Source organism: Marmota monax, unplaced genomic scaffold (genome assembly GCF_021218885.2).
Source record: "Marmota monax isolate L192 unplaced genomic scaffold, Marmota_monax_Labrador192_F-V1.1 WCK01_AAM20220418_F8-fsc00265, whole genome shotgun sequence".
Classification (NCBI taxonomy): Eukaryota; Metazoa; Chordata; class Mammalia; order Rodentia; family Sciuridae; genus Marmota; species Marmota monax.
In genome coordinates this window covers 1,841,568-1,862,175 of record NW_026694808.1, presented here as the reverse complement: position 1 = coordinate 1,862,175, position 20,608 = coordinate 1,841,568, and the positions used below count along the sequence as shown (strand labels likewise).

General features: G+C 42.7%; 2 long non-coding RNA genes across 2 annotated transcripts; one reads left to right on the top strand and one right to left on the bottom strand.

Moving 5' to 3' along the window:
• Window positions 1–9,777: 9,777 nt before the first annotated feature.
• Window positions 9,778–16,256, bottom strand: LOC131423464 (uncharacterized). The gene is made up of 2 exons (XR_009225069.1): window positions 16,210–16,256; window positions 9,778–10,169 (listed from the first exon to the last, which is right to left on the bottom strand). It is a non-coding gene; the product is annotated as an uncharacterized LOC131423464 (long non-coding RNA).
• Window positions 13,035–19,573, top strand: LOC124080074 (uncharacterized). The gene is made up of 2 exons (XR_006847573.2): window positions 13,035–14,631; window positions 17,550–19,573. It is a non-coding gene; the product is annotated as an uncharacterized LOC124080074 (long non-coding RNA).
• The last annotated feature ends 1,035 nt before the right edge of the window (window positions 19,574–20,608 follow it).

The window sequence follows — 20,608 nt, the reverse complement described above, 5'->3', positions numbered from 1 at the left end:
TAGGGAACTCTAAAACTCATATGGTGGTGCATTCCTGTAAGCCCAGTGACTCAGGATCTCAAATTCAAGGGCAGCCTCATCAATTTAGTAAGACCCTGTCTCAAAATAAAAAGTAAAAAAATCTGGGGATGTAGTTCAGTGGTAGAGCACCCCTGGGTGCAATACCTACTACTGCAAAAGAACAAAATAAAGCAAAAATCTCACATAGGGGATTCATTCCATTTAATTTCATCTGTGTCTCTTATTCCCCTCGTACATGCTGAGATTAATTTGTGGCTGTGAGGATTAAACAAGAGAGCAAAGTAGTAGTATACCTTGAGCTAAATGCACTTTATTGCAATTGTCTACTTTCTTTATTTCCTCTGATGATCTATGAAATCCTTGAAAGCAAAGAGCCTAGCACTATGCAGGGTACTATGTAAATTCTCTGCCAGTGTGAGGCAGTACTGCTTTTTGTTGTTAAGAATACATTTTTTTGAATAGTTCTACAAAATAATTAACTGGTAAGAAAATGTTTTCTGATAATTGTTTTTCTTTTTCTTTTTTTAAGCACTGGGGATTGAACCCAGGGGTGCTCTAGCACTGAGCTACATCCCAGCCCTTTTTATTTTTTAATTTGAGATAGGTCTCACTAAGTTGCCCAGACTGGCCTAAAACTTGTGATCTTCCTGCCTGAGCATTTCAAGTCTCTGGGATTACAGGTGTGTGCCACCATGTCTGGCTTCAAACAGTTCTTTAAAAATTATTGACTATGCCTTTGAGTAAACAGAGCATCTACCTTGTAATGATACTCTTCTGATACCTGGAGAAAATAGTGCATAATAACAATCACTTCTGTGCTATTATCTACCAGGTATTTTCTAAATGCCCTTATCTCTTTAGTCCTCAGAGAAGCCTGACTCCCTTATTCCCAGTTCAAATTCAAGGCAGCTGAGTACGGGTGAATTAGTTATCCTGCCAGTTCTTGTTAGACCCTCATTCAAATCCACCAGACAAGATGGAGTCCCCCACCTCTGTGAGCTTTTCACTGTGAAGAGCATTCTCTCTCTTAAACTCACATAGTACCTCATTTAATCCTCACAACCACCCTGAGGCAGGTACTATTATTGTCTCTCTTTTGGAAAAGGAAAATGAAACTCAGAGGTGTCAAGTACGCTGGCTCAGTTGTTTGGCTAATAAGTGGCAAAGGCAGAAATTGAGCCCAAGAAGACAGACTCTGAAATCCAAAGTTTAACCCACGGATATGATGGTTTTCTCTTGATACATTCAGGTACAAGTAATGTAAACAGATGCTCTTTGACTTACAATGGGGTTATGAAAGAAAGATCAAGGCTTGCCTTGGAGAAAATGCCCATTTATTGAGGCAGCTCTGCATATTTATAGAGGCGGGGGTGGTTTTACAGTTGAAACAGTTTAACAATTTAATATTTTTTGGCAGCTGGCCTGGGGTGCTTTCTAATTGGTGGGTAAGGATCATGTGAGCCAGCAGGGCTCACCATTGGATGGCAGGATCATGTGAGCCAGCAGGGCTCACCATTGGACGGCAGGATCATGTGAGGCAGCAGGGCTCACCATTGGATGGCTCTTCTTGTGGGATGGGGAAGTTAGTCTTCAGAGCTGGGGTGACTCCCAACAGGTTACTTCCCAATAAGCCCAAAATAAATTGAAAACACCCTAAGTAGAAATGCTTTTTTAAGTCACACCTTGCCTACTAAACTTCCTGCTTAGCAACAGAGCACACAGGAGACAGTTGTTTCCCCTTCTGACTGTATGTGGGCTTCTCTGCTCCTTACCAGCCTCCTGAGAGGATGGTACTGAATGTTGCTAGCTTGAGAAATAATCTGATTTCAAAATCAAAAGTAGATTTTCTGCTGATTTGGTATTGCTTTTCCACCATTGTAAAGTAAAAAATCCCAAGCTGAACCATGGTAAGGGGTGGACTTTCTGTACAACCAGAAACTAATATTTGGAATCAGTCACCAGTGAGGGAGCAGGTAAGGGAGCCTGGCTCTAGGCTACTGAGAGGGGCCCCTCAGTCCTGCAATGGTGGGCCTGGGGGTATTCGGCCTTATGTGTGAAAAGCTGAAGGTCAGGAGGCACCAAGTACCCCACAAGTTCTTCACAGAGGGTGAGAAGGACTGGTCAGCTCCACACCATTAAGATCTTTTGTCCTAGTTTAGGGGTCGAGGACACACAGATTCCCCTGTGTTGAGGGAGGAGAGGGCCTGTGGCTTCAGCACTTGACAGCTATTTAGAGTGGGCCCTTAACCCCTCTGCCTCTCATGGGGGGGGGTAATAGTTCATAAATAATAGTTTTTTCTGCACTAAAAAATTTGACCACCTCCTTAGTGGAGTTTGTTTTCTGTGGTACTGGGGACTGAACCCAGGAACGTTCCACCATCCCTAGGTACCACACTCCCTTTGTAAATTTGAGGCTGGGTCTCACTAAATTTCCCAGGCTGACCTCCAACTTGGATCCTCCTGCTTCAGCCTCCTGAATAGCTGGGATTACAATTCATCTTACATAAATACACAAATCCTAAATTCACACATACAGAAATGTCCATTATAGCATTAATAGTAATAAAAAATTAGAACAGCTTTTGGGAAAATGGTGAATTATGGTACATTCACATCATGAAATAATAACAGAAAGGTAAGGCACATCTGTAAGAAACTGATAGAAAAGAATTTTGCAAAGTATGTACCGAAAAAAAGGTTCAGAACAGTGTTTATACCATTAACCTATTTGTGAGTGTATTTGGAGATGGTGTGCATATGAATATTAATCAAGGTTTACAACAGGATTACCAAATTAAAATGTTTTGGGGACTAAACTGAAAGCCAAAGGATAAATGTGGGGACAGAACCTAAGAAGAGCTAACAGGACCTCATTTTAAAGTATGGAATTGTAAAAAATTTAAAGATTAATTTCATGTCAATATCTTGATGTGGGAAGGAAACTGCGGGTGTTTGGAGCTAGACCAGCAGAAAACGCACTTTTCCCTCAGTGTGTGTGGATATTAGGGAGCCCTCCCACCATATATGCTAAGATCCCTGGGTGTTCAAGTCCCTTATATAAAATGGTACAGTATTTGCTCATATTCTATGCACATACTCCCATACTTTAAATCACCTTTTGGTTATTTAAATTCATAACACAATGTAAAAGTTATGTAAATAGTTGCTATACTATGTTGTTTAGTGAAATAATGACAAGAAAAAGTCAACATGTTTTGGTACAGGTGCAATTTAAACATTGTGTGTGTGTGAATGAGTGAGTGTGTGTGTGTGTGTTTGTGTGTGTGTGTGTTTTACAGGGGATTGAACCCAGAGCTTCATGCATGCTAAGCAAGCACTCTACCACTGAGCTTCAACCCTATATCCCTTGCCTTTTATTCCTTAGTTTTAGGCAAGGTCTGGATAAAATGACCACCAGAGGCTGGGTTCAAAGTTACAATCCTCAGCCTCCCACAAATCTTTTTTGATTTGTCGTGGGTTGAATGTTTACATGCAGAACCCCCAAATTCAGAATGCCAGACTATAAAGCAAAAGGAGGAGTTATCCTCTTAATGGGGAAGCTATTGGGAGATTTTTTTTCTTTTTCTTTTTTTTTTTTTTTTTTGGTACTGAGGCTTGAACCCAGGTATGCTTTACCCTGGAGCTACATCCCAGTCCTTCTTATTTCTACTTCTTCTTCTTTTCTTTTTTTTTTTTAAGGCTATAAAGCTTTAATATTAACAGGTTAAAAACAAAATAATTAACAATAAGCCAAACAATAGCAACAAAGGCAGACAATAAGGAGAGTGCTGGAGATGTAGCTCAGTGGTAGAGTACTTGCCTAGCACGTGCAAGGTATTGGGTTTGATCTCCAGTGACATGATTTCCCAGCTACTGAACCACATAGCCAGCCCACTGATCCTGCTGAGAAGCTGCAGTGAAGCAGCCATGGAGCTGCAAAACAGTGGCTAGGGAGGGCTGAAGCACAGGTAGTGAAGCCTACATGTGCAGGGGCCATGCAGAGCCCGCCATGCCAACATGAGCCTGAGGCCCAGCTAGCCAGGGCTGCAGCAAGCCAGGGTACACCAACCTGTTGTGCTGAGGCATTCCTGTCTGGGCCTGTTGTGGACACCTGCTCCACACAGCACTGCAGCCTGCAACACCAAGCATTCATGATGAGACGATCTCAGCCTCCCGCTTCCCAACAAGCTGGGAGAAATGGAAGTGGAGCAGGCCTGAACGGGACTGCAAGGCTAACTGGTAGCACTGGTACCTTTCCAATCCTGATTAGCATAAATTTGGACCCATAGCCTTGACCCCAGTGCTATATAAACCCCTGGACTAGTATCCTCAGATGGGCAACCTGCTATCGGGTCCCCTCTTGCCTTGTGAGAGGTCTGTTTCTATTCTTGAATAAATCGTACTTTTTTTTTCACTCCAGCCTTCCATTTTGTGAATTTCTCTCTTGGGATCTGTGAGATAAGAACCTGGAAAGAAGTTGCCTGTGAGCTGCTGTGGTCTGCTGCAACACTGGACTATGGAGGACATAGTCTACTGGGTTTTTTTAATATCTTTTTTTAGTTGTCATTGGACCTTTATTTCATTTATTTATATGTGGTGCTGAGAACCAAACCCAGTGCCTCACATGTGCTAGGCAAGCGCCCTACCACTGAGCCCGAGCCCCAGCCCCAGCCCAGCATAGCTCACTTTTAAGGGCTGCAATACATTATGAGGCTGTAGCGGTCTGCTGCTTATGCAGACACCACCAGCTCCAGCAGAAGCAGAGAAACCTTGGTTTCACCAGCAACACACACACACACACACACACACACAAACACACACACAAAGATTATGAAGGAAAACTATATTAAAATATAATTAGGCATTTAAAAATTGTGATACAACAATATAATGTGCTTCTGTATTGATTATATTAAATAACAGACTAGTGATCCTAAGAACTACCTTAATTTCAAAATAATAACAAAATTAAAAAATATTTTAGAAATCTGAGACAACTGTAATGCAATATGAAAATGTCTGTGATTTCTCTTGGTGAAAAGCCACGGGGATTACAATACTACTTTATTCATGAATGAAATACTAAATTTCAGCTGGAAATTAATGAAAATAGGATACATTCAAGTCCATGGAGCCCCTCAGTGGTACTTAAAGCTACAGAACATTATGAAATCAACTAGTATATAGATAGGAAGCACAAGGGCTCTATGAGGAATCTCTGGGACATTGTGGCATTAGGTAGTTGGAGCAGAGGTGGAGAAGCTCAAAGGACACAGAGAACACTCCAGCCATCAGGCAAGAGAGGACCAGGTGAGAAGAGTCAAGAATTTAAGATAAGAAAATGTCCTTGGGAGGGACCAGAGCACTGCATTATCTACAATTCCTCTTGGGGTTAACTACGTATGTGGTCTATTTAGATTCTTCTCTACTGGATCATTCTCAGTGTTCTTTCATCATTTAGTTAATATTCTTTTTGAACTCAAATAATACACCAAGCAAGGTGTTCTAGGATCGGGGATTCTTATCTCTGCCAGGCATTCAGTATTCATGGATTTAATCCTTGCAATAGCCCCATTATATATACCTTATTGTTACTCCCGAGACATAGAATTGAGGCATGAGAGGAAATGGATGGAGCCTGGGTTTGGATCTAGCTGAGTCCTACATCTGAACCACCTTCCTGTAAACAAAACAAAGGCTCTGTCCTCCTGTGGTTTATCTGTTACTGAATCAGTGACCCATGAGTCCTCTAAACAAAAGTCAGTTCTCTAAATACAATTATAAACAAAATCTCAGATTCTCCCTTGACTGCACACTACCCCATGTCCCATGTCTCTATTTCAGGGTTGTTCCCTGCTCCTTTAACAGTTTGACTTTAAAAAAAAAAAAAAAAGGTTGGTGCTACTCTTGTGTCTTCTTACTCTCTGCCTCACCCCATGCAAACCAGCTCTGACTTTCCTACTTCTCTCAAGCTGCTCTTGTTAGAGACCCCCAGGCCTCTGTTTTGCAAAGCCCAGTGGCTGCTTCTCAGTGCTTATCTCTCAGCTCTAGTCCACTTTCTGGAAACCTGTCTTTGACTCATCACTCTCCTGGTTTTCTTCCTTCCTCACTGCTCTTTATAAGCTTCAATGGCCTATATGAATAATAGTTCTCACCAGAATCATTCAAATCATTGTTGACAGAGAAAATACTAGTCTGGGCTCCCCTTAGTCATTTTGAATCAGAATGGGTGGTCTGGGTATCCATGTCCCACTATTTTAAAATAAATTGTAGAAGTCAACTTTTTTGTTTTGTTTTTGGTACAGAACAAAGTTTGTCTTTGACTTTACAAATTACTTTTTTCATAGATTTTTAAAATTACCATTTCAATTTTAAAATTTAAAAATTACTTTTAAGATAGAAATTAAGCAACAGATATAACAAATAAGTTCATGGTATTGTGCTAGAAGGTGGTTAGTGATATGGGGATAAAAAAAAGAAAAGTTCTGTAGAAGATGTGGGGTGTTGGGAAGCTAGGGACAGGATGGCTCTGATCTGTGTTTCTAGGGTGGCCCCCTTGGGTACAATCGTCTCTTGGTATCCAAGATGGGTGGGGATTGGTTTCAGGACCCACTGTAGATACCAAAACCTGACATGCTCAAGTCCCTCACATAAAATCTCATAGTTTTTGCATAAAACCTATGCACATCCTCTCTTATGCTTTAAATCCTGTCCAAATTATGTATAATATCTCATACAATGCAAAAATGTCACACAAGTAGTTGTTATATGGTCCTATCTAGGGATAATGACAAGAAAGTTTATACATGTTTGGAGAGATGCAATTTTTTTCTAATACTTTCTTTTCTTTTCTTTTTTTTTTTTGGTACTGAGGATTGAACTCAGGGCCACTCAACCGCTGGGCCACATCCCCAGCCCTTTTTTATATTTTATTTAGAGACAGGGTCTCACTGAGTTGCTTAGTGCCTGGCCATTGCTGAGGCTGGCTTTGAACTCCTGATCCTCCTGCCTCAGCCTCCCGTGTCACTGGGATTACAGGCGTGCACCACTGCACCTGGTATCTAATACTTTCTTTTTAAAATTAATTAATTATTTTTTTTCTAATAGTTTTGATCTGTCTGATCAAATCTTTGCATGTGGAACCCAGGGAAATAGAAGGCCTGACTACATCTATGGTTGACAAGTCACTGGGGAAAAGCTATTAAAAACACCCTAAGGCAGGATCAGGAAGGTGTAGGAAGAGCTGCAGGTTGGTCAGGGTGGAGGAGCTGCAGGGAGCAGGCAGAGAAGGAGGTCAAGACTGTGGAGGGCCCTGCAGAGTGTGGCATGATTGCACTTTCATGTTGTTTTGTTTTTGCTGTGCTGGGATGGAACAGAACACAGGGCCTTGCACATGCTAGGCAAGCACTCTACCACTGAGCTGCACCTTGATGTACATTTTAAAAATGTTGCTCTGCTGTTGTGGAAAACTAACTGAACCCATTTCTTCTCAGTAGATGTACTTCTAGGGCCACCTTCTGATTTTGATTAGCTTAAGAAAACCTAATCAATTCTAAATACTGGCCCTGTCGGGCCTTGTTAAATGTGATGTCAGATCTTTATTGTCCCCTAGTAGCCCTCATTTATCTTTATTTTGATCCATGTCACCCTCAGCTTTAAACTTGGCATTCCTGGTGGGTTCCAGTTAGGTCTTATCCTTTTCAGAAAAGAATTTATTTTAATTTATTACAGTACATCTGTTTCTTATGAATAATAAATTTAATGCATGATTATAAATGTGGCTTTCCCATATTTGTTCTCATCCACTCCTGTAGGCCTGATAAATGCTGCAGGAAAACTTCATTCTGACAGTATAACTAAGGTATAATTTTATTATATTTTCTTAACCTCTGTCACTCAAGGAGGAAGCAAAATAGAATTTATGTGGCTGGAAAAACAAGGTGGCAGAGATTTATTTATTATGTCATAGTGCAAGAAGGTGTCAGATTTATTGGACTAAAATGTAAACGTGCAAAATGGTCTCTAATTGGAGCCTGGTTACTATCATGTGCCTAGGAACATGGAGCCCTAGAGACTGCTCTGATTTAAAAAACAAGGGATAAAGAGTCAAAGGGAAAAGATGACATTGGGAAAAGAGAATTCTCAACCTTAATCAGAAGAGACCAGTGGCTGAGCTCTCTGGCTGATCCAGGAGTTAATGCCTTATCTATGGAGTCAGACTTGAATTCCTAAGCACATCCTCCCTGATTATTTACTGCTATTGCAGCAAAAAGGCAAATAATTTTCAAGAGCTTTGGAATCCACTCCCCACCCTTCCACCCTCTGAGAGACAGTTTCTCAGTCTGTTGACCAGGCTGGTCTTGAGCTGAAGTGATTGTCTTGCCTCCCAAGTAGCTTGGACTACAGGTGTGTGCCATTGTACCTGGCAATTGGACTACTCTTAACTCACCTCTGTGCTGTCTTCAAATTATTGCCTTTACCTGTCTGCAGTTTTGTAAAACTTATTTGTCCTTAAGGTACAGGATATACTGAATTGATCCCTTTAGTATATTCCCATAATACCTTGTATTCACAAAAATGGTTCACTTAGTAAGAGCCTATGATCTACCAGGTCCCACAGACTACTGTTTATAAGTGTTTCATTTATTCTTATTAATGGTATGGTACAAATATTGCTTTTAGTCCATTTTTCACATGAGAAAAGTGAGGCCCAGAAAAGTTAGGTATGTGCCCAAGATTACAAATGGCAATAAGCCAAGCTCCTAACCCTTTCATGAATGGTTTTGGTCATGTGTGTCTTGTACCATTGTTATTTGTTATACTTCTGATATTTCCACTGGGTGATGAACTTCTTGAGAAAACAGGGCAATTTCATTTTGTCTTTAAGCTCTCTACAGTTCCTGGAATAGCCTCCTATGCATAGTAGGGGCATAGTAACTATGGGGTAGAGTGAATGGTACTCAGGGTGCTACATGCTTCTACTTTGAATTTCCAAGTTATTCTCACCCTCCAACAAAGGGTATTTTAATAAAAATTGTGAAAGAAATAAAGGAAAGCAAAAGATTGCCCAAACACTCCGTTCATCTTGGTTCTAAAGTGAAGTCACAAAGCAATGAAGAAGGAGACACATCTATGGTGCATGGTGGGGGGATGGGGGGTGGGTTCCCTTGGGAAGGGGTTCTCTAACATCTGATTAAAGAGTTCTTCACTATGAAGTTGTGTTGAAATACAGTCCCAATTTATAGATTAAAATGCTACTAGTACTGGCAAGGTGCTGCAATTCGGTTGCCCGGAGATGACAGACTTTGTTAATCCAGTAATGCCCAGTATTGTTTACTGAAACTGGATCTGGGAGGGGCTTCCTTCCTTTCTTTCTCCTTCCTTCCTTCCTTTCCTTCTTCTTGCACTGGGGATTGAACCTAGGGGTGCTTTACCACTGAGCTATATACTCAGCCCTTTTATTATTTTTAATTTTGAGAGAAGGTCTTACTAAGTTGCTAAGACCAACCTTGAACTTGTGATCCTCCTGCCTCAGCCTCCTGAGTCACTGGGATTTCAGAGATGTACCACCATCCTGGCTTTTTGATCTTCAAGATCAGTGAAAGGCTGGGAGAGCTCTCCAAGGCATTTACTCCATGTGTGCACCAGCACTTGTAAGTAGCTGCCTGCAGGTATTATGGTGCCAACCTTAATAGAATCCTTGTCTTAAATTAGCTAGGAAATTATCTCTGCTTTCCTTTATAGATTTGATATATATGTATGTATACATTCTTTGTTTTGCTTGTTTTTGAAGTTTGTAGAAATGGTATCATAACTGCATGTATTCATCTGAAAATTGTTACTTTGCTTTGTTTTTTTTTTTTTTCTCCTCAACATCACTTCCCAGATCCAATTCTTCCATGTTGAGGCTCGTAGCTATCATCCAGTTATTTTTATTGCTGGGTATTATTCAATTGTGTCCACTTACCAGTTAGTTTGCAGTCTTCTGTTGATGGACTTTTGAATGGGTTCAGTTCTTTATACCAGGAACAATGCTGCTAAGAACTTCTTTGAATGTTTTTGACTGGGTGAATAGCATGTGCCTGTAGTCCCTTCCTTTTTGAGGCAGGAAGATCACAAGTTTGAGGCCAGTCCTACTTAGTGAGAATCTGTCTCAAAGTAAAAAATCAAAAGGGCTGGGGATGTAGCTAAGTGGTAAAGCATCCCTGAGTTCAGTCCCCAGTACCACAAACAAAACAAAACAAAACAAAAACACCTCAGAACCCCAAAGGAATATATTTTTGGAGAACAGGTACAAGAATTCTTAGGGTATATATTTAGAAAAGAAATTAATGTGGTTCAACTTTTCAAGATGGTGCATGATTATTTCCCACATTTGCAAATATGGAGGGGGCAGGGGAAGGAAGAAGGATGGAGTGAGGGGGGCGGGGGTAAGTGGCAGAGCAGGTTCAGGACATTTTAGATATAGGCAGACTCTCTAGAGTGGGCCTGAGCTGAGTGCTGAAAAACTGAAAGACTGGAGCAGCGCGGGAGGGGAAATTAGTAATGCAGCAAGAGAAAACTGGGAAAGCCAGGTTAAAGCACTTTATTTCATTCAATGTGATAGGAAGCTACTAGAGGATTTTAAGATGGAGTGGATGTGATTTGATTTGTGATTTGTAAGTAACATTCTGGCTGTTCTGTAGATATGGGTTAGTGCTGGAAGTGGAGAAACTTAGAGCCAATCCTGTCAGTTCAAGAACCCGGGAACCCAGCAGTGCTGAGTGCTGGGAGCAGCCTGGGTTGGGGGCTAGAGAGCAGGTACATGTGGTAGGGAGAGGTACCCACTGTAGCAGTAGAGGTGGGCTGAGAAGGAAAGGCAAGCATCAAGGCTAACTCAGAGTCCCTCAAGCCTGTTCAGACTCCCTCCTAATTTCTTCTCAAATGTGCATGCCATTTTCCATTTCAGTACCCTGATCTCATTATCTCTCACCTTGACCATGACTACCTCTTTCCTGGGCCTCAAGCCTGCCCTCTTCCCCTCCCTTCCTGAACCTCCACATGGCTGAAAAGATTATTTTTCTAGGGGCCTGGGTGTGTAGTTCAGTGGTGTAACGCTTTGGGTTCAATCCCCAGCATGTACAGACAGACAGACACACACACACACACACACACAAAAGATAAGTCCTCCCCTCCAATCAATGATTTTTCCTAAACAAAACTAATATCATTACTCCTCCTTAAAATTCTTAGGTGAGTCCCTAAATGCCCTTAGAGCAAAGCCCTTTTTCTTTGGGATAGGGAAAGGATTTATAATATTAAATATATTTAATGTTATATGATACATATGGAACCCTCATTTAATCCCTTCTACAATCCCATGCAAAGTGATTATCCCTATTTTATGGGGAGAGTGGCTGAATTCTTTCCTCCCTCCCTCCTTCCCTTCCCTCTTCCTTCTCCTCCTCCTCTTCCTATTCTCCTATTTCTCTCCTCTCTCCCCTGCTCTCGCTCTGAGGATCCGTTCATTTGGGCACCTGAGAACTCTGGTCTCAGAGCTCCACTTTGAGGATCCCTGCATCCCAGAGCCCACTCTAATTCTTGCTACTTCCCCCAACCCTGCTTCCCTCTCTGCCACCAACAGGGTTACCTGGAACCAGGTCTGAGGGCTTTTGAGAACTGCTTTTTTTTCTTTAAATTTTTTTATTATTTGCTCAAAACATTCAATGATCTTGACATATCATATATTTGATTCAAATGGGGTATGAATTCTTATTTTTCCACATGTACAGATTGCAGGATCACATTCGTTTTACAGAAGAATACAATTGAGAACTGCTTTTTACAGATTCCAGATTCTCCTAGATGGGTTGCTATTTTTTTTAGGAATCTCATGAACTAGACTATAAATACTGTTTACCACAGGGTAGAATTGAAACCACAGGGTAGAATTGAAACCACAGATTGGCTGTGGAGAAGGTCTTGGAAAAAGTCAGTAAATGAGTCAGTTGACCACATGGAAAGTACAGTGAAGACTTTGTATACTTCATTTTATTGTTTTATATAAATTGAGTGCTATACATCTTTATATTAGAAAGTTTAAAATAATCTTAGGTATATGTGTGTGTATGTGTATAGCACATATGGACTTGTTTGGAGAGACCCAGTGGTTAAATATTAACCAGCAATAGCATTGTAAGCTAAATAATATGATGGTAAATATCATTATAAAAATATGTGGACACTTTCTTAGATGTGCTTTGAGAAATAATTCACAATAAATAATCTCCAATAGGGCTGGTTTGCTGATGCACATCTGTAATCCCAAGGACTCAGGAAGCTGAGGCAGGAGGATCACAAGTTTGAGGCCAGCCTCAGCATTTTAGTAAGACCCTGTCTCAAAATTAAAGAAAAAAAAAAGGTCTGGGGATGTGGTTTAGGGTTAAATCACCCCAGGGTTCAATCGCCTATAAATTGCCTGTATGAGAAAAAGAGAAAAAAAAAAACCCTAAGAACAAATTTTTTCTTTGGTCTCTGCCCACAGAGTGGTATCTGTAAATAAAACCTATGATTGTGAGCCACATATGTAACCTGAATTTTCCTAGGTCATTTCACCCCTGGGTTACAAGCAGGTCTCAGTGACATTTTGCTGACCTTGCCCCACATGTTGCCCCCCACATTCCCTAGTTTCCCCCTTGATTTTTCTGGGATTCCTAGGACGTGTCACCAATCCCAATTCCCTGTAAGGCCCTTCAAAGCTTTCCTTGCTTTTAAGGAAGTTCAGCCTCATACTGAGTGAGCTCCTTTCTCAGTCTCTTCTCCTTGGGCACTTTGTGCTCTTTCTTTCTTTCTTTCTTTCTTTCTTTCTTTCTTTCTTTCTTTCTTCCTTCCTTCCTTCCTTCCTTCCTTCCTTCCTTTTTTTCTTTCTCTCCCCTTCCTTTCCCTCCCTCCCTCCCTCTCCCCCTCCCTCTCTCTCTCCCTCCCTCCTTTCTCTCTCCTCTCTCTCTCTCTCTCTCTTTCTTTCATACCAGGAATTGAACCCATGGTTGCTTTACCACTGAGCCACATCTCCACCCCTTTTTATTTTTTTATTTTGAGATAGGTTCTTGCAAAGTTGCTTAGAGCCATGCTAACTTTCTGAGCTTGGCCTCAAACTGTGATCTTCTTACCTCAGCCTCCAGAGACACTGGACTATAGGCATATGTCGCTGTGCTTGGTTAAGGGCCTTTGCATTTTCACGCTTTCTGCCCAAGGACTTTTCCTCCTCTCCCTGGAAAATGCTGACCACTGGCCTTTCCAGCCTCAGCATTTGTCACTTCCCCAGGAACAGCATCCTTGACCTTTCCCCCAGTATCTTTCAAAACATCTCCTACTCTGTCACATGCTGCTTACTAATGATGTACCCCTTATACATCCGTGTAGTTGTCTAATATCAACTCATCTTTGAACTCTCAGTGACTTGAAAGCTGGCTTTGCCATTGCTGCTTACCTGGCACTTGGCACAGTACCTAGCACTGGGAAATAAATGTTTGTTCCTTTTATTTGGTAGTGAGGATTGAACCCAGGGGCACTCTACCAATGAACTACATTCCCAGCTCTTTTCATTTTTTGAGACAGAGTCTCACTAAGTTGCCCAGGCTGGCCTACAACTTGCAGTCCTCTGCCTCAGCCTCTGGAGTTGCTGGGATTACAGGCATGGGCCACAGCACCCAGCTAATATTTGTTACTTGATCAGTCAGATGTGTCCCTTGTTGTGACCACGAGATCCGATGGAGGCATCCCTGTGTGGGTTCCTTGAGCAAGTGATCATTACAGGCGATTTTGCTTATGCCTGGTTAAGTACCTTGCAGTCTCCTGAAGGGTGAAAAAAAAGTTCAGGAGACAGGTGAGGATGTACCTGCGAGGAAGCCTCAGGGGACTTCTAGAGCAATGGCATGTCCTGTCCTTGATCTAGGTGGTGGTGACATGTGAAAACTTGTGAAGTGTATAAGTGTTATGTCTCAATTGCAAAAATTATAGGCAGCAGTACAGTGCTCAGGTCATCTGAGCTCTGGACTTGTTAGTTGCTGAGCAGGCTGAACAAATGTTAGCTAAAGGGTGGGCTGAACACTTGACCCTCACCCATCTGTTTCCTGATGGCTTGTTTGCATCAAGGCTGAACACTCAACCCCACTCAAGGCTGAACACTGGACTCCCACCTCTTTGGTGCAAAGGAAACCCACATCTGATCCCTGACCCATCTGCTTGAAGGCAGAAGATGACACCCTTAGCAACTACTGTATGATCCAATCACTGTACGCCAATAAGGCAGCTTGCAGACCTAAAGACCCCATTAATTTTGGCTATAAAAACTCTCTCCTGCCGGGCCCCCCCTCTCTTTCTCTCTCTTTATTCTCTCTCTCCCTCTGTCTCTTTTTTCTCTTCTTTCCTTGTTAATCAGACACCACAGCAATAAAGATCTCTTGGTCTCTCTAAGTGTCGTGGTCACTTTCCTTTCATCCAGTACTGAAACCCAGGAAGAGGGTGAAAACCCACTTTTGGGTCCTTCTTCCTTCGGACGTGCCAGTCACCAGATGACCTGAACCCATTTTCTTGACCTCCAGAACTACATCCACCACCGACCTTCGATTGGTGAGTTTCCCCTTTCTGGAGTCCTAAACCCAATGGTGGTGTCAGGAGGATTTGACCTCTTCGCCCACCTGTGGGGAGGAAAAGACCCCATCACAGCCTTCAAGGCCATGATGGTCCCCATGGACTCCCTCCTTGGGCAGATTTGACTCTTGGGTTCAAAATTCCTTCCTTCCCTCTTCCCTGGCATAGACCCCATACATCATCTTCAAAGGACTGTGTAACCTTCAGGAACATACAACAGAGAGAGGAAAATCACATCCCACCTAGACCTTCACAATCTCAGTGTCCCTCATAAAGTCTTCTCACCTTTAAGACTCAGCTGCTAGAGATATGCTTACCCTCCCCTTCCACTCTCCTTCTCCGGCCCTGGGAGTCTCCAGCCTCTCCAGGAGGGGTCCCAAAAAGCCTTGGCCAAGGTCTCCCATGGCCCTGGCCCTGTCCAGGATGGAAGCCTCAACTGTCAGGATTTGGTGATGACCAATCTCTCTGCAGCTCGAACCTGCCACTAGGCACTGCCAGATTTTTGGCTCTAGCGGGAATGCTCCTTTTGCCAATAAATCAGCTCCCTCCTCTCCCCATATAATGTTTGCAAGATGGCAATACATCCTCTATGCCTGCTGACTCTCCCTTACAATGTCTCTTAGACAACCTCAAGACCTTCTCCTTGACACCGGACATCAAACCCCCCAAATTGATTAAATATAGCACCCAGGATTGGCCTAATTATCCCCTAGACAACCAAAGCAAATGACCTCCTTTTGGATCTCTGGATCCCTCCATTCTAAGGGGTCTCTACAACTACTCCGAGCATTCGAAAAAATGGATAAACATCTCCTATATCCAAGCTTTCTTCTTGCTCTGATCCAATCCTGCTCTCTGCACCTCTTGAAAACATCTACACATTCTTCTAGCTTGCATTCCAACCCCCCCAACCACTGACCCCCCAACCTTTTCTTCCTCTGGACTCATCTACTACTTTGGACCCTGCTGATGAACCTCCACCCTATTTCCTGGCTCAAATAGGTCCTCACCCTTAACCTTCTGCCCCAGCCCCTCCACCATCACCCCTGCCTCAACAACCTGCTTTCTCCCTTCCAATTACTAGATCAAAAACCTACATCACCGCCCTTCCCCAAACTGTTGCCCCCTTGTGTGAGGTAACAGGTACTAAAGGAATCCCTCCATCCACTCACTCCTCTCTTCTCCTATCTGTGACGACACCTGGTCCCACCAGGCCCCCTTACTGGCTAACCCAAAGCTCAAATGAGCTGAGGAGGGCCCTCAGACCCCTATCTGAGATGTGGTGAAAATAGCCTTTAAAGTTGCTTTGTTATCACTGAAAACAAGGTTACTAAGAATTTAAAGTCAATACAGGTTTTTTGTGATATTTGCTCCCGTCCTCCCCTCTGCTCTATCTATTCTACTGCTCAAGTTTTCCTTGCTAGGGAAAGTCCCAAACCCCTTTCCCATTATTTTTTTTTACATCTCCTTCCTCATTCTCAAATCTACCTGAGCTGCTCTCAGCACCACCTTCCTGTCTCCACCGACCCCCAGGCCCACAGAAAAGTCTTAACTGACCTTCTCCAGAAATCTTCACCACGGCTGATTTTAGGACTATCAGCAAAAGAGTCTCTACAACAAAATTTAATGTAGATAAGCTTCCTCTTTTTGTGTTGCTCGGTTTTACTTGGCCACTTGCCTGGAAAAATCAGTACTCCAGATGCTAGACACCTCCTCCCTAGTTTTTCACAAAAATATGTAAACAAGCCCTCTGGCCTTGAGCTGGGGATTCCTAGAGATGTCTCCATTTCTAAGATAAGAGAAGTTACCTGTTGGGCTCCATGGTAACTGCTGGCAGGGGGAGGAAAGAAAGAGAAAAAAAAGCTCTCCCCTTCTCAGGTGTCCTTGAAGGGTTAACTTGCCCAGAAGAGTGAAAAAAACTGCTTTTATGTGAACTTCTGCAGACTGTGAACTTCTGAGTCCCTCCTCTTACATGCTGGGTATAAATTTCCAAAACTACCTGAACTTGGGGTTCAGGAGATTGATTGATTGATTGCAGCAGAAGCTGTGACCTCTGAGCCTGGCTGCAGCCAGATAAAACTGTTTCCCCATCTCCAGTGCTACCTGTGGGGCCTTGCCTTGTCCGTCCCTACAACAGTATAATTCTATATACTTAAACCTGTTTATGTTTTCATGAAATGGTAAACAGATGTGATTAACTGTGTACTGTAAATAACAAAATATTTCTTATTAAAATGGAATAATTTGCCTAAATTCAGAAATTTACAAGGATTGTGTCAAAATGTGACTAAAAAGGGGTTAACAGATGAAAAAGAGAAATTAGAGGTTCTAGGTATGGATTTAATAGAAGGGAAAAAAGTGTTTCTGGATAAGAGAGTCTATGTGATTAAGTAAATAAGAGGGTTTAAGTTGGTGATAAAGAAGGTCTGTGTAAGTTGGTTATATATGAAAGTTTTTGAGCAAGTAATCTTGAAGGAGTTAAGGATTATACAACTGTGGCTAAACAACAACTGCTATTTTACAAATTTGTAATATGGTCAAGCAAGTCCTGGACCCATCCTAGTGCAAATGGCACTAGCAGAACTAAGAAGCCGCTCTCAAGTCCCCCATGAGTGACCCCTATGAGAACTCAGCTGACTCTTAACAATAGATAGAAACGAAGTCCATTTTGACCAGCTTGATCTTAAACACCTACCCAAAATAGTTAAACCAAAACACAGTCTTTTGTGGGGGTAATGAAGGACAAGTAAAGCTAGAAAAGAGGAGACAGCAACTAGGCCAACAGTCTCCATGGGGAATGTTCACTCATGTATGACCTTGGCTCTTACCTTGCAGGACCCCTACTAGTCCTCTTTATATTTCTCCTAATAGGACCATGTTTGTTAAATTGTTTACAGAAGTTCCTGCAAGATCAGATACACAAATTCACCAACCAGTCGGTCAATCAATTACTCCTTCAAGACCAGCAATCCCTGATACCCAAGATGAAGACCTATGACTCATGACCAACTCCTCCAGCTCCAGAGACTCTGCCCCATTTAAAATTCTCCCTGACCCCTTTTCCAATTTTTACAACCCCTCTTTCACTTCCCAGGAATGAGAACTACTCTCTAGCAGGTCCACTGCACATGTTCTGTCTGCTGTACAGTATCCCCACAAGGAAGCATCAAACCTAAACTCCTCACGCATCAGATGAGGAGCTACCAGCCAGGTGAAGACTGGCAGATCAACTTCACTCACATGACTAGGCACAAAAAACTTTGCTACCCACTTACTTTCATTGATACTTTTTCAGGTCGGATAGAAGCTTTCCCTACCTCCAGGGAAAGTGCTGACACTGTCCCTCCATCCTCATTGAGCAGATCATTCCCAGGTTTGGACTTTCCACCTCCATCCAGTCAGATGATGGTCAAGCCTTCACTTCTCAGGTTGTTCAATTATTCTCCAAAGGCCTCAACATCACTTGGAGGCTCCACATCCCCTACCGAGTCCAGTCCTCGGGTAAGGTTGAGAGAGTTAACAGCATTCTCAAGGATCACCTCACTAAACTTGCTATTGAACCCAGGCTCTCCTGGCCCAATCTCCTGCCATTCACCCTCACTGGAATTTGGGCAGCCCCTAGAGCTCCCTCAGGCCCCTTGGAACAACTCTATGGGTGCACTTTTTAACCAACCAAAGCTTTCCAATCACTACTCCTCCCCTTGTGTCCTATTTGCCCTATCACACGTCTACACAAACTCCTAAGGGAACATGTAATCTGGTACCTCCTGTGCCACTCATTGCCTAAATCCCAGTGCAACCACAAACTGAATTGGACCCTCTCAACAGGGTGACTCAGTCTTACTTCACGAATTGCATCCTCGATTGTTGGAAACTCACTGGACAGGACCCCATACAGTCATACTTACTACCCCAACAGTAGCCAAGCTTTTGGGTCACTATCCCTGGTACCATGTCTCCCGCCTTAAAAAGACACCTGTTCCAAATGTCCCATTCTGGACTTCCACCATGCTCACCAATCACAAAATTTCTTGCCAATCCTCTCCTTCTTTTACTAATCATTAATCTCTCTCAAGCTTCTATCTCAACCCATAGATGGCACTTCTATATCCAAGCAATATAGCACCAGGATGGCATCACCCACTCTCAGTTTATGGGTCAAAGTGATTGCCCTTCCACTGGCTGCAATCAGGTCATCACCTTAACATTACTGGATTCAACCAAACCACCTCTGATATTTCCTAGAGTCCTCACCAGAGGACCAATGGCTGATACCAAGGATCTCCACTGCTCAACCTATGGCTTCAAGGAACCTTTATGGACTTTGCCCTTTCCTAGATAACTGTCCATAGCCAGTGTATGTTATTTCTAGCTGCTCTGGTATTCCCAAGCTTTTCCCTGAACATTCCCCTGCTCTCCCAGGTAGGCCCCACGCTGCCCCCTCTCAGCAGGAAGTAGCCAGTTTGAATTACACCATCCCCAAGCCACTTAGAAAAACAAAAAGGGAGAAATGTTAGTTGCAGAGCAGGCAGAACAAATGTTAGCTGCAATGTGGGCTGAACACTGGACCCTCACCCGTCTGGTTTCTTATGACTTGTTTGCCTCAAGAATGAACACTCAAGCCCACTCAAGACTGAACATTCAACCCCCACCAGTCTGGTGCAAAGGAAGCACACATCTGACCCCTGACCTGTCTGCCTGAAGGCAGAAGATGACACCCTTAGCAACTACTGTATGATCCAATCACTATACACCAACTAGGCAGTTTGCAGACCCAGAGACCCCATTAGATTTTGGCTATAGCAACTCTCTCCTGCTGGACCTTCCTCTGTTGCTCTCTCTTTCTTCTCTCTCTCTCTATTTTCTCTTCCTTCCTTTTTAATCAGACACCATCACAATAAAGATCTCTTTGTTGCTCTGAGTGTTGTGGTCACTTTCCTTTTAGAACTCAGGTAGATCTGGTTCTGAGTCCACACCACAGCAATGATATTTGACACACCACTTCTTCAGGTCTCAGTTTATTCATTTATTAGATGGGTATAATAATTTCTCTCCATACATAAGATAATCTTAAGATTAAGAATTGAATAACCTGTAAAGGCAATTCTTTTTTGGCTATGTTATTTCTGAAGATAAGATAAAGGAATATGTCTTAACTGGCACATTTAGGAAAGTTATTATCAAAATGTTTCTTAGAAGGTTCAATACTTCCTTGGAACCTGTGACACCATCACAATTTACATTCCTGGAGTGATCTCCCCAGCCATCGAGGAGGAAGGGGACTGTCTTCTGGTGTTCACATTCACCTATCATATGACAACTTGGGGCAAGGCACTCAACTTTTTAGCTTAGTGTTTCTTATATGTAGCATGGGAGTGAGTAATTCCTGCAGCTGCTGTGGATGAACTGACCAGTCCAAAATGAGAAAATGTAAATAGTGATTCAAGGTTACCAAAACAGGACTGTTATGTCTAGGCTTAGGGGAGGGAACTGGAGAATCCAGCAGGGGTGTCTTCCAGAAGAAGCTCTGCCTAAGTCCCTCCAGGGAGGGCAGTGGAGCTGTACAGCATGGAGGGACACACTGATCTTTCTGCCCCCCCCACACACACTTACATGTGGTTTACCTAGCCTGAACTTGAAGAGGACAAGACTATTTCATGCACTCTTCCTGTCAAGTCTCTTTCTCTGAGGGGACTTCCTTAGGGGTTTAGGCTCACTCCAGAAGGAGGTCAGTGATGTCTGACCTTTTATTGTCTTCTTATTGCTTGGCCTGGGGCATCAAGGAAATTGTATGTTCTAAATTGGTCAAAACCAGTTTGGGAGATAGTTTCTGTGCCCGTCCTGATTCTGATAAGGTTCTGGAGAACAATAGCAGAAGAGAGCACAAGAAAGGCAATCAGCTGAGAGGAATTCTGGACTTTCAAAACATTATTAAGTGTATAGTGAGCCCTCCATA